The sequence below is a fragment of the Bos indicus genome, chromosome 11, assembly GCF_029378745.1.
Source record: "Bos indicus isolate NIAB-ARS_2022 breed Sahiwal x Tharparkar chromosome 11, NIAB-ARS_B.indTharparkar_mat_pri_1.0, whole genome shotgun sequence".
Lineage (NCBI taxonomy): Eukaryota > Metazoa > Chordata > Mammalia > Artiodactyla > Bovidae > Bos > Bos indicus.
In genome coordinates, this window is record NC_091770.1 from 68,974,030 (window position 1) to 68,990,625 (window position 16,596).

The 16,596-nt window shown below is 49.9% G+C and overlaps 2 long non-coding RNA genes across 2 annotated transcripts in view; one reads left to right on the forward strand and one right to left on the reverse strand.

The window, feature by feature from the left end:
• Positions 1-1,223: 1,223 nt before the first annotated feature.
• LOC139185809 (uncharacterized) lies at positions 1,224-15,754 on the reverse strand. The gene is made up of 3 exons (XR_011569334.1): positions 15,539-15,754; positions 2,885-2,970; positions 1,224-2,783 (listed from the first exon to the last, which is right to left on the reverse strand). It is a non-coding gene; the product is annotated as an uncharacterized lncRNA (long non-coding RNA).
• Positions 12,523-16,596, forward strand: part of LOC139185808 (uncharacterized) — a 36,230-nt gene continuing 32,156 nt past the window's right edge. Inside the window, exons 1-2 of the long non-coding RNA XR_011569333.1 lie at positions 12,523-12,739; positions 13,285-13,411. This is a non-coding gene — a long non-coding RNA (uncharacterized lncRNA). The remainder of the gene's footprint in view (positions 12,740-13,284; positions 13,412-16,596) is intronic.

Here is a 16,596-nt window from a genome sequence, read left to right on the forward strand (position 1 = left end):
CTCTGACTCTAACTCTCCTCCTTCACTCTTATAAGGATCCTTGTGATAACATAGTGTTCCTCTAGATACTCCAGGACAGTCTCACCATCCCCGAATCCTTAATCACAGGCCAAGCCCCTTTGCCGTTTATGGGAACCTCGCCACAGGTTTTGTGCATTAGGGCATGGCCATCTCAGGCAGTGGTGGGGAACATTACTCAGCCTACCACACCTCACTTTCCTCATTTGTAAACTGAGGTTGCTAATCTGCACCTCCCAAGTCTGCCGGGACGGAGAAGGCGATGGCACCCCACTCTAGTACTCTTGCCTAGAAAATTCCATGGATGGAGGAGCCTGGTGGGCTGCAGTCCATGGGGTCACTAAGAGTCGGACACAACTGAGCGACTTCACTTTCACTTTTCACTTTCATGCATTGGAGAAGGAAATGGCAACCCACTCCAGTGTTCTTGTCTGGAGAATTCCAGGGAGCGGGGAGCCTGGTGGGCTGCCGTCTATGGGGTCGCACAGAGTTGGACACGACTGAAGTGACTTAGCAGCAGCAGCAAGTCTGCTGTGAGGACCAGTTACATTACAAAATACTCTGCCTTGTACCTGGCACAAAGTTTAAAATGAGATCCTGAAAAAACACTCTTTGCCCCCGCCCCCATCATCTTTCTCTGGAATCTATGGTGCCTGTCCCCAGGCTGACTCTCCGTGGGGACTTCACGAATCCCTGTGGAAATAAAACATGGGGGTGATGAATGGCTCTGACCTCCCAAATGCCGAGGCAGGGCTGTTTGCAAATTTAAAGGTTTCTAGGCAGCAGGAGGAAGAATGTGAGCAGAAACGTGGAACGGTATGTGCAGGGACATAAATTCCAAGGGGTTTTTGTTAGGAAAGCAGAACAGAAAACCCTTCCATCTGCATTCCCCACATTGGAACTACTCTCCCAGGTGGGTGGGGCTGAGGCCCATTCCAGTAATGGAGCACATCTTCCTAGAATCAGGGTGAAGGCCTCAGCAAGTGGGGGCAGGACACTCTGAGAGCCAGATCCACGCTCACTGCCCACGCCCGGGGGATCATGGCTCCGGATCACAGGAGCTGGAGCAGCAGGTGGCTAATCAGAGCACAGACAGGCAGGCCCCCCCTTCTGGGAAGGAAGGAGAGCCCTAGGGGGTTGTGTCCTTTATGGAGAGCAGGGGATGGGGGGTCCAGACCCCTAGAAAGCCCTCCCAATCCTCCCTCCACCAGCAGGCTCTCACCCAACACAGTTTAAGCCCATTTTAATCCAATATTCTGATTAGTAAAATGTCTTTCAGCACATCCTCCAATAAATACATATTTATTTTAAATTATATGGCATGAATTGCTACCCAAATATATCATGCTCATTAGAACTTTCAGAAATATAAGCATAGCATAGTTAAAAGCTAAAAATATATATAAATAGAACATTTTGATCCTGCATTCAGACAAATGAATTGGTGGGCATGCCTCGCTTTGGAGGTAGTAGAAACTCTAGTTGCATTTTGTTGCTCTTGTGTTTTCTTGAATCTTGTTTATTTGTGTGTCCAATTCAGTGAGCTCCTCTCTTGTCAGGTGGGGTTGGTCTCTCAGTTTCTCCTCCTGGCTTGTTAAGTTGCCAGAGGCTAAGAGCATTGTGCTTTGGACGGTGCAGACTGCGGGTTACTCAGCTGGTGCTAATAAAGTTGTTCAGTATTTTGTGAACACGTACTCTGAACCCAGAACTTTGTGGCCGGCACTGGAGTGGGGTTCAAAGAGCAAGACGTGGTTCCGCCCTCACGGAGGGAGCTCTGTAGACCAGGTGTCTCACCTGGGCCTGGGGTGGCTAGGCCACATACATGAGGCCTGAAGGAGCCTGACATGTTCAGATGTGGTCCCTGGGCAGTTCTGGCTGGAACTCAGGAGGGGATGAAAGGGAATGGTGAGAAAGAAGGTGGGCGCTGGGCAGGAGGTGGGTGATGAAGATTCCAGGTGGGGAGAGTGTGTGGACAGCCCTGTCTGCATGGCTCTCCCATCCTCAGGCCCACTTGGAATACTCTTTGCCCCCTGGATCTTCAACACAAGGAGACAAAAGGGACTAGAGGGCTGGGAAGGAGACACCCCAAACTGCATAGAAACAGAGGGGCTCTCTTGGGCCTCCACCAAAGCAGTAGGCCTGGGCCACAGGCAGAGGGTCTGGTCATCCAGGTTTCATTCACCCGTTGTCCCACTGCCCCACAAAGCCTCCATAACTGCACTGTGAAGCCACTGGGGTTCCTGGTTTGATCAAGGGGCTTCACGAGGCTTGAGTATGGGGCACCAACAGGCTGCTCTCATGGCTCAGTGTGGGAGGCCTTGCTTTGGGGGCCAGCACCCCGCCCCCACCATCCAGCAAGTCTGTGGCTCTGAACTTCCTGCCCACTCCTTGAAGTGGGGGCTGGGCTCTTCCAGCTTCAGGTTCAGATCCCTGGGCATCTTCCAGAGCAGTGAGGGCTCCACCTGAGCAGGTCATGTCTGCCTTGGATGAAGGATGAAGGAGCTTCGATCCTTTCATGGGAAAGAATCTCACAGGCCAGGGGAGGAAAGGTATGAAGGCTCTGAAGCCCTGGAGGTGGGGTTTGGGGCTGCCACAGAGCGGGAGCCAAGAACCCCCACACCGTCCCCCCTCGTGCACCACGTGGCCATGGGCCTGCAGAACTTGTGTGCGTGGCCCTGTGCCTGGGCCCAGGCTGGAGGTTTTAGGCCTTACTGTGGGAGGGTGTGCGCTGGCACTGGACATCAGAGTTGGCCTTGCCCTAGAGGCTGGGGGAAATTGAGAGAAATTTTGCTTACTGTTTATCCCAGGTCAACAAGAACACGCAGAATCTGAAGGAGCCTGGAAAGGGCTGGGGAGGAGGACATACCTGCCGGGCTGGGTCAGGATGAGCAGTTTGTCTGTGTCTTCAAGGAAGATGTGGACTTCTCGTGGCTCAGCTGGTAAAGAATCCACCTGCAATGTGGGAAACCTGGGTTCAATCCCTGGGTTGGGAAGATCCCCTGGAGAAGGGAAAGGCTACCCACCCCAGTATTCTGGCCTGGAGAATTCCATGGACTGTGTAGTCCATGGGGTTGCAAAGCGTCAGACACAACTGAGCAACTTTCACTCACTCACTCACTCACTCACTCAAGGAAGAAGCAGAGAGCAGATATGCAGACATTTGCAGGTGGCCCACAGCAGAGGGTTGAAGGGGTCATCTCATATAAGAGATTGAAGCAACGATCTGTATGATCTGTGCAAGTATGGAAAACACAAGCTGGAGGAGCCCGTGCTGGTCCATTCAGCACACGCCAACCCAAAGAGCCCCAGGGCAAAGTCACCATTGGAAGTGGCACCAGCTCTGGGTGGTGCTGGGGCAGGGATGGTTCTGTGTTAATAGGTGTTAATAGGGGCACACCTCCAGCACCAAGGCAGGAAGCAGCATCCCTCTAGCTCAGCAGGGGAGCCTGCAGGCAGGAGGTCTCTGGCCCCTCTGCTTAGAGACTCGGTGACAGGAGCTATTGCACATCTGGGGGTAGGGGGGTTGGGTCCCTAAGGCCTCAAGGGCAAGATCCACATGAGGCTTAGACCAGGTCGGCCCGAGGAAAGAGGATGAGAGCTGCTCTTGTCTCAGCCCCTGACTCCTGGGCTCCAAAATCACTGCAGATGGTGACTGCAGCCACGAAATTAAAAGACACTTGCTCCTTGGAAGAAAAGTTATGACAAACCTAGACAGCATATTAAAAAGTAGAGACATTACTTTACCAACAAAAGTCCATCTAGTCAAAGCTATGGTTTTTCCAGTAGTCATGTATGGATGTGAGAGTTGGGCTGTAAAGAAAGCTGAGCACCAAAGAATTGATGCTTTTGAACTGTGGTGTTGGAGAAGACTCTTGAGAGTCCCTTGGACTGCAAGGAGATTCAACCTGTCAATCCTAAATGAAATCAGCCCTGAATATTCATTGGAAGGACTGATGCTGAAGCTGAAACTCCAATACTTTGGCCACCTGAAGCGAAGAATCGACTCATTGGAAAAGACCCTGCTGCTGGGAAAGATTGAAGGTGGGAGGAGAAGGGGATGACAGAGGATGAGATGGTTGGATGGCATCACTGACACAATGGACATGAGTTTTAGTAAACTCCGGAAGTTGGTGATGGACAGGGAGGCCTGGTGTGCTGAAGTTCATGGGGTTGCAAAGAGTCAGACACGACTGAGCAACTGAATTGAGCTGACCGACCCCTGGGACCCAGCATTGGGTTCCTTATTTGGGCAATAGGGAGGGTGGCTGCACACCCTCTAGGGTCCCTTCCAGCTTTCTTGACTCTGTCCAGGCTCATCCAGGCCCCACCCTGACCTTTTCCGTCTTCCAGCCTGAGCCCCCCGAGCACTGGGCCACCAGAGCAGTGACTGGGCACACTGTGGGGTTTCTGAGAAGTTGCAAACAACCAGCAGTTCTTTCCTGAGAAATGGTGGAGTCATGCTGAGCCCTGGACCCCCCTCCCCACCCCACCATAGGCGCTGGGGAGAAAGTGCCACCCTCTCCTCGGCTCCCGTGACCTCTGTGGCATTCTCTGAATGAGTCTGAAAACAAACCATCAGAGGGAGAGAAAAAGAAACCACCCATCCCAAAATAGCTCTCTGAAGGCTGCCTAATCCCATGCCTTTGCAGCAGAGCCGATCTGTTATTTTGACAAGGCAGAGCGAGTCACCCGATGGGTCCTTGTGGACTCTCCCTCTTGGGAATGAGTTTGCAGCTCAGGAGTGAGTGTTCTGGTCTTGGGGTGGTGGATAATGCCTTCAGACCCAGGGTGGGATGCTGCAGGCCTCCATTTGCAGCTTTCCTTGGTGGAGGGAATAGTTACAGGTCATCTTGGGCCAGAGGCACCTGATCACAATCCAGGAGAAAAGATGTGTAGACACCCACCCCGCTACCCCACCACCACTGCCCCCACAGTCAACAGGACTTAGAGCAAAGAATGAGCACTAAGGAGCGCGGCCAAGCCACGGCATTGCAGCATGCTTCAACTGCTCCAGCAAAACATACCAACACTGATAATTAGGGATAAGAACTTAGATGGCTGACATACACTGTGCTGATAGATTTCCATTAGGGGCTCTGGGGCTCACGGACAGAATTCAAAGGGTTCGGACACTTGGAAAAATCTTCTATACCTTTATATTTCAGCCAAAATTTAGCATTTCTTGCTATTAGGAGTGTAGGCAAAAGGAACTCAGGTGTTTTAGCTGAGTCTGTGATTTGCCACCAGCAGAAATCCCAGAGACTCTTCCTACCAGACTGGACTGGTTGCAGATATCTTAAATTACTGCTTAAGCTCCTCACAGCTTGAGAATTCCGGGGTTGTTAGGCCTGTCACTAGATCTTGTTGAGTGTGTGAACAAAGAAGCGCGTGCGGTACTAGATTGCAATTTTGAGGTTTTAGAAAATATTTTGGTAACTGTAGTTCAATGTAATTTGTTCCCTTTGTAATCTTATGTATTCTGTCTAATGCATTTGAAAATACTGCTTGGAGAGGTTCATATGCTTCACCAAATCGCCTTAACAGGGAAGGTCAGGATCTGCTTTCCCTACAGATCCTGGTGTAATTCTCCCACCCAGCCAGCCAGTGTGAGGGGTGCGGGGCTGGGGGACTCGTGTGGTTCTTTAGCATATTGGGGATGCAGATCCCTTTGCTTAAACATGAAATTTATCAGGAAGCCCGGGCCAGCTCATGAGGTGAAGGTGGTGCTACTCTGGCTGGATTCAGAAGTGGGGGTTTCTTGCAGCTGCCTGACCCCTCCACCCACCCCTTCCCATCAGATGCCCTCCTCCCCTCCCCACTTCCGGTAATCTCCATGGAGTGCCCACGTTTCCACTGAGCGCACCTACAAATCATCAACCCAGGTAACCTCTCTCTGGGAACCAGAGAAGCCATGCTACGGCCTCACATTATTCGTGGCCCAGGTAACCTCTCTCTGGGAACCAGAGAAGCCATGCTACGGCCTCACATTGTTCATGGCCTAAGTTCTTCAACTGTCATGCTTGTGGGAAGTCCTGAATGTGGGCAGGTCTGAGGGGACTGGGAAGGGGGTTGTCGTTTGCAATCCAAGTGTCCAGTGTATCTAGAAAAATAATGGAGAGACAAGGGAGCTTAGCCCAGGGTGCTCTGCACCTTGGGCTAAGCTCTGGGTTGAAACCGGTTCCACCACTTACTTACCCGTGTGGTCTCAGTTCATCTGTTAATTTGTAGTAATAACAGCTTCTACCTTAAACTCACCTAGAGCCAGACATCCTGGAATGTGAAGTCAAGTGGGCCTTAGAAAGCATCACTACGAACAAAGCTAGTGGAGGTGATGGAATTCCAGTTGAGCTATTCCAAATCCTGAAAGATGATGCTGTGAAAGTGCTGCACTCAATATGCCAGCAAATTTGGAAAACTCAGCAGTGGCCACAGGACTGGAAAAGGTCAGTTTTCATTTCAATCCCAAAGAAAGGAAATGCCAAAGAGTGCTCAAAGTACCGCACAATTGCACTCAACTCACACACTAGTAAAGTAACGCTCAAAATTCTCCAAGCCAGGCTTCAGCAATATGTGAACCGTGAACTTCCAGGTGTTCAAGCTGGTTTAGAAAAGGCGGAGGAACCAGAGATCAAATTGCCAACATCCACTGGATCATCAAAAAACCAAGAGAGTTCCAGAAAACATCTATTTCTGCTTTATTAACTATGCCAAAGCCTTTGACTATGTGGATCACAATAAACTGTGGAAAATTCTACAAGAGATGGGAATACCAGACCACCTGACCTGCCTCTTGAGAAACCTATATGCAGGTCAGGAAGCAACAGTTAGAACTGGACATGGAACAACAGACTGGTTCCAAATAGGAAAAGGAGTACGTCAAGGCTGTATATTGTCACCCCGCTTATTTAACTTCTATGCAGAGTACATCATGAGAAACGCTGGGCTGGAAGAAGCACCAGCTGGAATCAAGATTGCCGGGAGAAATATCAATAACCTCAGATATGCAGATGACACCACCCTTATGGCAGAAAGTGAAGAGGAACTAAAAAGCCTCTTGATGAAAGTGAAAGAGGAGAGTGAAAAAGTTGGCTTAAAGCTCAACATTCAGAAAATGAAGATCATGGCATCTGGTCCCATCACTTCATGGGAAATAAATGGAGAAACAGTGGAAACAGTGTCAGACTTTATTTTGGGGGGCTCCAAAATCACTGCAGATGGTGATTGCAGCCATGAAATTAAAAGATGCTTACTCTTTGGAAGGAAAGTTATGACCAACCTAGAAGGCAATGGCACCCCACTCCAGTACTCTTGCCTGGAAAATCCCATGGATGGAGGAGCCGGGTAGGCTGCAGTCCATGGGGTCTCGAAGAGTCGGACACGACTGAGTGACTTCCCTTTCACTTTTCACTTTCACGCATTGGAGAAGGAAATGGCAACCCACTCCAGTGTTCTTGCCTGGAGAATCCCGGGGACGGGGGAGCCTGGTGGGCTGCCATCTCTGGGGTTGCACAGAGTCGGACACGACTGAAGCAACTTAGCAGCAGCAGCAGCAGATAGCATATTGAAAAGCAGAGACATTACTTTGCCAACAAAGGTCCGTCTAGTCAAGGCTATGGTTTTTCCAGTGGTCATGTATGGATGTGAGAGTTGGACTGTGAAGAAAGCTGAGCACTGAAGAATTGATGCTTTTGAACTGTGGTGTTGGAGAAGACTCTTGAGAGTCCCTTGGACTGCAAGGAGATCTAACCAGTCCATTCTGAAGGAGATCAGCCCTGGGTGTTCTTTGGAAGGAATTATGCTAAAGCTGAAACTCCAGTACTTTGGCCACCTCATGTGAAGAGCTGACTCATTGGAAAAGACCCTGATGCTGGGAGGGATTAGGGGCAGGAGGAGAAGGGGACGACAGAAGATGAGTTGGCTGGATGGCATCACCGACTCAATGGACATGAGTTTGAGTGAAGTCTGGGAGTTGGTGATGGATAGGAGGCCTGGCGTGCTGTGATTCATGGGGTCGAAAAGAGTTGGACACCACTGAACTGAACTGAATTGACTTTAAAAGGCTGGTTGAGGGATTAAAAGAAATAATGCTTCTAAAGAGCTTAGCTGGCTGGGGAAACTCTGCTGCTACCGTTTCCCAGAGGGCTTCCCTGAGGGCTCAGCAATAAAGAATCTGGCCACCAATACAGGAGACAGAAGAGTAAGATCCCTGGGTTGGGAAGATCCCCTGGAGGAGGGCGTGACAACCCACTCCAGTGTTCTTGCCTGGAGAATCCCATGGACAGAGGAGCCTTCGGGCTACAGTCCATGGGGTTGCACAGAGTCGGACATGACTGAGCATGGGAGCTCTTTCCAGAGGGAAGAGATATGCGCCTGGCACAGCCTCCTCCCCTCACCCCCCCATCCTCTGTCTTGGAGGCGTCTCCCTGACAGAGTGTCCCTGGGAGCTTGTTTTCACCATCAAGCCCTAAAGTACTTAGTCCTTCCCATCTTTGCAAACACATCCCTTGGTATCCTCAGGGTATTTTGCTAGCAGCTGCTGACCCAGACAGCACACACTGTAGCTATTATCTAATCATCTAGTAATTAGCTTGACATTTATAAAGGGGCCTCCAGGGCCTTGGGATGACACTGCCTTTTTCAGATGCAAGGATACTGTGATTTTGCACTTGTGCAGGGCAAGAGGGGAGCAGAAGGGAAAAGTGATCGAGGTTTTGCCTGCCGTCAACAGCCCTGAGCAGAGGCAGATAGACAGCTGGGAAGGTAACAGAGTATAATCTTCAGGGCCCCTAAACTGCACAGTCCTGTATTTTCTATGAATTTTGCATAAGTACTATACGTTTCTTCTTTTTTCCTGAAGACACACTCCAAAATTGTATAAACTTCAGACTCAACAAAATGTAATCCACCCCTGGGTTTAAAGCAAAGTTGTCTCTTGGGTCTGCTCTGTCTGGAAACTGACCCTGCATCTCATTGCCACGAAGGGCCAGCAAGCAGATTAGGAAGTACAGGTCAAGAAGGGGTTATACTGAACTCACGAACTTGGTGACTCGCTGGAGCACAAAGGACCCTGGGACTTCCGTCTTCAGGGAGTCAGAGAGCTCTGCTCGCCACCTATTGGCCGGGTGCCTTGGGTGCAGCCTAGGAGTCTCAGAGCCCAAACTGCCCACAGCTTGAGATTGGAGAAGGAAATAGCAACCCACTCCAGTATTCTTGCCTGGGAAATTGCATGGACGGAGGAGCCTGGTAGGCTGTCCATGGGGTCACGAAGAGTCAGACACGACTGAGCAACTTCACTTTCACTTTTGAGACTGATACAAAGAGCAAATGGGTCATCTGTCAATGTGGTGACAGAGATGGTGGTGTCAGTGGTGATTGAAAAAGCACAGAAAACATTGATTTAGGGATGGAAAAGGCCAGAGATAAAGCCCCTGTCTCAGCCCCTGGCAAGTCATGGAACAAGTTACATAGCTTGTGTGAGCCTTGACTAAGAAATAAATAGGAAATGAAAACACTCCCCACCCATCATTAGTGGGAGCAAAGGGGCGGGGGAGGAGAAAGCAACCATCTGCTCCAACACCTGGAGCATCGCTGTCTTCCAGTTTCTCTTAGAAGCCCCTGGAACAGATGACCAGGGAAAAGCATGTGGTTTCAGCCAGGACATGGAGGAGACAGGTAAGAAGTAAAGGAACAGCACCTTCAGCAAGAAGACCAGGCTCTGTCATTGCTCTGTCTGTGGCCCCACATCCCAGCTGGGCTCAGATCCCACGGCCCTCTGATAGCTTTCCTTCGGTCTTCCCCCCATCTACTCAGCTGTTAAGGCTAACATTCCCACCCTCAGCATCTGCTGCTTCACCCTCGCCTCTCTATTCCTGCAGGCCGGCATCCATTTCTTATCTGGACAAGAGCAGCAGACACCTATGCGGCACTGCAGACAAAGAGGCAACAGGTGTGCTGAGCGTTCAGCCCTCTGGGCTGGTGGAGGCTGGAGCCTCTAGACCAGCCTCAAGAAGTCTCACCTGCTGATCTCAGTGTGAATTCAAATGTCATCATTTGTTACATTGCTTCCATGTGGGAAGTGTAGGGAAGCACCCATCTCTCGATTGTACTCTTCTGTCCACATGGCCCCATACCCAGGCAAGGTGGCCAGGTTTATCTCCACGGAGTCCAACTCGGTGCAGCTTGCCTTCAGAATGGCCATTAGGATTCTACAAGATGGGAAAGCTGCTGAAACCTACAAGGACAGGCAAGGAGAGCCAGTACAGGGGTCCTTCTTACAGCTTGGGTGCCGTGGATTGAGGAGATGTGCAAAGGAGAGCAGCCCCCGAGGGCCCCTGGGAAGCTCACTCCTCCTGCTCCTTCATCTGGAATGGTTGTTCTCACACTCCACAGTGTGCAAGCACCAACTGCTGCAATTGTCAGCAATGCAGATTCCAGGGCCTTCTCCTGCCCCACCCACGTTTTAAGTCAATGTGTTTGCAACCAGACCCAGCAGTCTGCATTTTCAGGGAGCATGCTGACTGTGGACAAAGATCTTCCTTTGAGAAACAGTGCCCTGATGATCTCAGCTAACAGTAGAGTTCACCCAGTCTTCCTCAGAAGATTGAACAATGGCATATGGGCAGGAATTTGCAGTAAAAAGCAGTGTCTCAGCCTAAAATCTCGAATCAAACACACCGCTTTGAAAAGACAGAAGAAAAAGGAATCCTTAAAAATATGGAAAGTGGTTGAAAGGAAGACCATCTGGGCAAACCAAAGTTACTCATCCCCAAGAACATTCTCGGAGAAAGGCAAATTGCATGGAAAATACAAAATGTAATCCTAAAGGAAGCTTTGAAATTCTGGAAAGAATTTATAACCTGTAACCTACGCAGCCCACTGGGCAGAGTACCACAGCAAACTGCTCTCTAAAGTGTGACGAGATGGAAGGTATAGCGAAGGCAGGGAGTGTGTGTGTGGCTGGTGAGTGCAACCTGTGTCCTTACTCACTGAGGTGACTCTGCTGGCTGTTGTGGCTTTTTCTGATCCCCAGGTGGAGAAGGGGTCTGGATCACGGGAATGCCATGAACTTATCAGGCAAGTGACACGATATTTGAAATCCAGGCTGACTGGCAAATGTGAATCCCCATCCACTGTGATTCTGTGGGGATGCTGGGCTATTCCAGCTGCAGGTATTTACCATCAGTGTGGGGTGTTGCTGCTGCACGCTTCTCTGCCTCCTTTTGCATACCATGTGGATTACTCCGTGACAATTCAGAACTCCCGCTTCCCTTGTGGCTCAGCTGGTAAAGAATCCGCCTGCAATGTGGGAGACCTGGGTTCGATCCCTGGGTTGGGAAGATCCCCTAGAGGAGGGAAAGGCTACCCACTCCAGTATTCTGGCCTGGAGAATTCCATGGACTGTATAGTCCATGGGGTCACAAAGAGTCAGACATGACTGAGCGACTTTCAGAACTCCACCCAGAGCATGGAGTAGATAGGGGCTCTGATCTGTTCTGTGTTAACAGGTGTTAACAGGCATAGCTAGAGACCAGAGAGCAACTGCAACCTGGACAAAAACTGGGGTCCTTCCTCTTTGCTGGAGAAAGACTAGGAGGGGGTATTCTGAAAGAGGCAGCACCATCTGGGTTAATGGCACCCGACTTGGGCTGGCTCAACACCAGTGGGACGGGCGCCGGCTGACAGTTTCCCCAGAGGACGTGTGGGGTTTCTCAGCTTGCGTCTCCACGAGATCTCACTGAACTGGCTCCACAACCATGATCCAGGAGAAGGTTGAGAATCAGCAGGAGGAAGAGGTGAGAGAAGAAACCTGTTTTCAGCTCTGGTGGAGATGCTACTTTTAACTGAGATATCTGTGGAGGAAAGAAACACAGAAGGCTCAATGGGGTCCTTTTAGAGCTTTAGTGAACACTCACCCAAAGTGGAAAAATGGCCAAGTGTTAAACATCGAGCTGAAGCCAAATATTGCTATTATAGATACCCTTCAGGATAATCAGAAATATAAGACTTTAAGTACGGAATTTGTGCTACACTTTTGTTAGTAAAATGTTTAATGTTCAGATTTCTAGTTGGACCGTATAGAGGAGGGACAGCAATGTCTTAGCACTGTCCACTGTGGAATGGCTCCAGCCACCTCACTGTTACTCACACAGATGGTAAGCACTCACTGTCACACATTCTTCTGCCAGTACAAGCTGCTCATAATGGTGATGTCACCGAGCTATCTTGAACTGTAACTGACTTTAGACAACTCCTCTTGGACTCCTGTAAGTCTTTCAGGACTTCTTGAAAGACTCATGTCACGTGTTAAATAACTAAAAATTAAATGTGGCTCATATGGTTTAATTTGTTTATTTTTATGAGTGCTTATTATACCAAAGAATTCTATCAGGATTAGATTTATAATCTAGTCTGTCTTGTTCTGCCCTGTGGTATCCAGGTAATTGTTACTAACAGCACTACAGGTGGCCACAATCAGATCCAGCATTCAAGGTACCTCCCCCATGTGAAGCCTCAGGGTGGGGCCTTGGGTAAAGCCCTGGGCTCAGAGTTCAGTGAGTTCTTGGTGCACAGAGCTCCAAGAACCACTCCAGCACGCTGCCTGCCACGGAGCAGGGTTTCAGCAAGTATTTGCTGGATGAGTGAGAGGCTAAGTGGATGAATAAAGATCTAAGTCAGAGTCAAGCTAGGAATAGTCTGCACCTCAAGGCTCTACCAGCACTAGGTAAGGTGAGGTTTGAGGGGATGGACCTGGAACGGGCAGGTGTCAAGGCCCAGGGGGTCCAGAGGCCACTAGAACAGGAGCTGAAGGCAGGACGTGGCCACCGAATACAGCCTGTTAGTAGACCTGAGATCAAGGTCAGAGAAGGGCCCATCCTGCTGGGAATCCACAGCGTATACAGAGAAGATGGGACAGGCAGGGAGCTGTGAGAGGGCAGCCTGGCTAGAGGTGTAGAGTGGGTATCCTGGCAGACAGATCAATAGGTGTCCCGAGAGCAGGAGACGTGTGAAGCTCATGCAGGGGGCACAGGCCTCAGGAGCAGGAGCCCAGATTCCATCCAGCTTGAGTTATAGAGGAAATGGAACTTGGACCTAGCAGGTGTCAAGGCCCAGGGGGTCCGGAGGCCACTAGAACAGGAGCTGAAGGCAGGACATGGCCACCGAATAAAGCCTGTTAGTAGACCTGAGATCAAGGTCAGAGAAGGACTAGCCAGCCTGGCTCAGGGACAAATCCCCCGAGCCATTGAACTTAAAATTTCCCCATCTTAGGAAAGGGTCTACCTAGAGACTGCAGAAGAGATGAGCCTACATGAAGATATTCAAGGAGACCCAGGGAAGGTGTCTAAGAGGCTGTGAAAGCATGAAGTCACACGGGCCATGGCTGTCAGCAGAGGAGGTAAGCCTACGTGTTACACGTTATTTCAGGCTTTGGTTGGAATTTTGCAACCAGGTGTTCATGATAATCAACTGGCTGACAACAATTCTGCGAGGCCTGCAATGTGCCTAGTGTTGTGCATCACCTGTTAGGAGTTAGAGGCATGTAACAGTCATCGAACAGATGTGTTTATACTACACATGCATAATGTGTCACTATCCACAGAGAAGAAAACATAGATGTGAAAGGGCTACAGCCAGAAAGTGCTGCATGGGTGGCAGAGGTCAGGGAGGGCTTCCTGGAGGAGGGGGAGGCACCCTGGACCTGTAGGATATAGGACATCAGAAGAGAGAGGGGAGAATATTTACCATTGATTGCTTTGTGGTTCCTGATTGCTCAGAACACACCCCTCAGAGCTAAGCAAGACAGTTTGCTAAACTGCAGGAGAGGTGAGTGAAGGAACGGAGAAGTCATCCTTGCCTGGTGTACTCTTGGAAGTCCAGCTAATAGTAGGGGGTTAGAACCCCGAGGCATGACCAGGCCGGAGCTAGTTCATGGCAAAGTCAGATGAGTAAGGATGTCCAATAGGGCCAAGGCTCCATCGTCTTTTCTGACACCAGACAGCTGCCCTCCTCCCCCTCTGCCAGTTGCAAAGGAGGCTTTGGCTTTATGGTGGAGGTTTTGGCTGGTTTGGCTTGGTTGGGCGGCTTTTTCTTCGTTCTGTCTTGTTTTGAAATGGCTACTGAAGAAGGGAAAGGAGAGGAAATGATTTTCTTCTCTCCTGCGATAGTACCAGATCTGCCCTTAGATGCAGGCAGGCAAGAAGGCCCTCTCTGGGCCACAGCAGTTAGCAGGGCCCCTTTGGCCCTCCTCTGTCTGCACCCCTCCTCACGGCCATCACACCATGGCTGTTAGTTTCCTATATCTGATGTAGCAAGTTACCACAACCTTCGCGGTTTGAATCCACACAGGTTTATTAGAGTTTGTCGGTCAAAAGTCTCACTGAGTATCAACAGGGCTGAATTCCTTTCTGGAGGCTCTAAGGGGAGGATCTCTCTTCTTGCCTTTTCCAGCTTCTAGAGGCCACCGGCATTCCTGGACTTGTGGCCTCTTCCATCTCCAAAGCCAATAAGGACTGATCCAGTATTTCTCACACCTCGTCACTCTGACCTTCTCTCCTGCTCCTCTTTCACTTTTAAAAATATATATGTATGTTTGACTGCACTGGGTCTTAGTTGTGAAACGTGGGCTCTTTGTTGCTGCATGTAGACTCTCTAATTGTGGCATGCAGGATCTAGTTCCCTGACCAGGAATTGAACCTGCGGCCCCCTGCATTGGGAGCGTGGAGCTTTAACCACTGGACCACCAGGGAAGTCCCTCCTTTTTCACTTTTAAGGACTCTGGGGATTGCACTGAGCCCCTACAGATAATCTAGACTATAATATATAATCATAAAGCCAGCTGACTGGCAACTTTAATCCCATTTATAAGCTTCTGCTGCTGCTGCTAAGTTGCTTCAGTCGTGTCCAACTCTGTGCGACCCCATAGACAGCAGCCAACCAGGCTCTGCCATCCCTGGGATTCTCCAGGCAAGAACATGGGAGTGGGTTGCCATTTCCTTCTCCAATGCATGAAAGTGAAAAGGGAAAGTGAAGTCACTCAGTCGTGTCCGACTCTTAGCGACCCCATGAACTGCAGCCCACCAGGCTCCTCCGTCCATGGGATTTTCCAGGCAAGAGTACTGGAGTGGGGTGCCATTGCCTTCTCCATTTATAACCTTAATGCTACATTATATATTTATAGGTTTCAGGGACTAGGATATGGACATTGGGGGAGGGGGATTTTTATTCTGCCTACTACAGTTGCCAAAGTCAGAGGACAGAATATATTTTATTTAACACTCTGTTGACTTGGTTTATAATTTTATGTATCTCGAGGCATGGTGTGTGGCCTTTGTGCTCTTGCCCCAGCCCGCAAATATTAGGGCTGCTCTGGTGTGAGCAGTGATCGTCCCAGGTGAAGGGTCTGCAGCCTTATAGTGAGTGGGGTTGTTGAGTATTCCCTGGCCAGAAGCAGCCTCTTCTGGACAGTTTCCAAGATTCCCCCAGTCTGTTTCTCCAGAGGAACATGTCACCTTCATTATCTTACCTCTGATTCAGATCCAGTTCTGACTTCCAACACTTTACTCTTCTTACAAAAGCATTCTTCCCAAAGAAGGTACATTTCCCATTCTTTTTGCTTTTTTACTTTTACATAAAAAGGGTAGAAACAAGGGAAGAACGCTTCTACTCACTCCAGCCCCAGTAGTACAGATACATCAAAGGATACCAAGCCCCTTGAGAAGCCAGAGCATGGCTTACATCATCCTGCAGCACACCCGCTAAGCAACTGTGAGATCAACATCTGTTTCCATGGAGACATCACTTCATCACCATTCTCCAGGCAGAGCAGAGAAGTGCATCTGGGAGGAAGGAACATGCTGGGCTATGCCAGAGAATAACAAAATCTGGTGCTGTGAGCAAAATAAAACTATAATCAAGGTGAAAGATTGATGAGAGAGGGCATTAAAGTGAGAGAGAGGGAGAATGGCCACTGGGTGGGGCCTGGGGGACTAACTGGTCAGAATCAGATGGAAGTGCACATCACCTTCCTCTCTTGATCCACAAGGAAGCTCAGAAAGGCCTCAGACTCCTGCTGAATATTGCCCAGCGGTCCACGGAACCCAAGCCTAATGCCCCTTTCCCAGGACCCATCCCAGTGGATGGAAGACAGTAAGGCACAATGATGCTTTTCTGAGCCCTGGTGGCTCAGACAGTAATGGATCTGCTTGCAACTCGGGAGTGACATGTTCCTGGGTCAGGAAGATCCCCTGGAGAAGGGAATGGCAACCCACTCCAGTATTCTTCCTGTAGAATTCCATGATAGAAGCAACTGAGCGACTCACGCTTTCACTTTTTCAATGGTCTTCTGTTGCTTCCAGTCAAGCAGCGATGAATCTTGGTCCTTGTGCTCCCTGCCTTGCTTTGACCCACCTAGCACAATGCATTACAAGGCCAGCGGCTCCCACTCACCGGAACAAACCTTGTTGCTCTGAGGCCTGGCTTTCTGAAATGACAAGAGCAGAAGCGGAGGGGAGCGGAAGGGAATTAGCAGTTATTGGGTGCTGGCTCTGTGCCAGACATCACACTGTCTCAGCTAACCCTCAA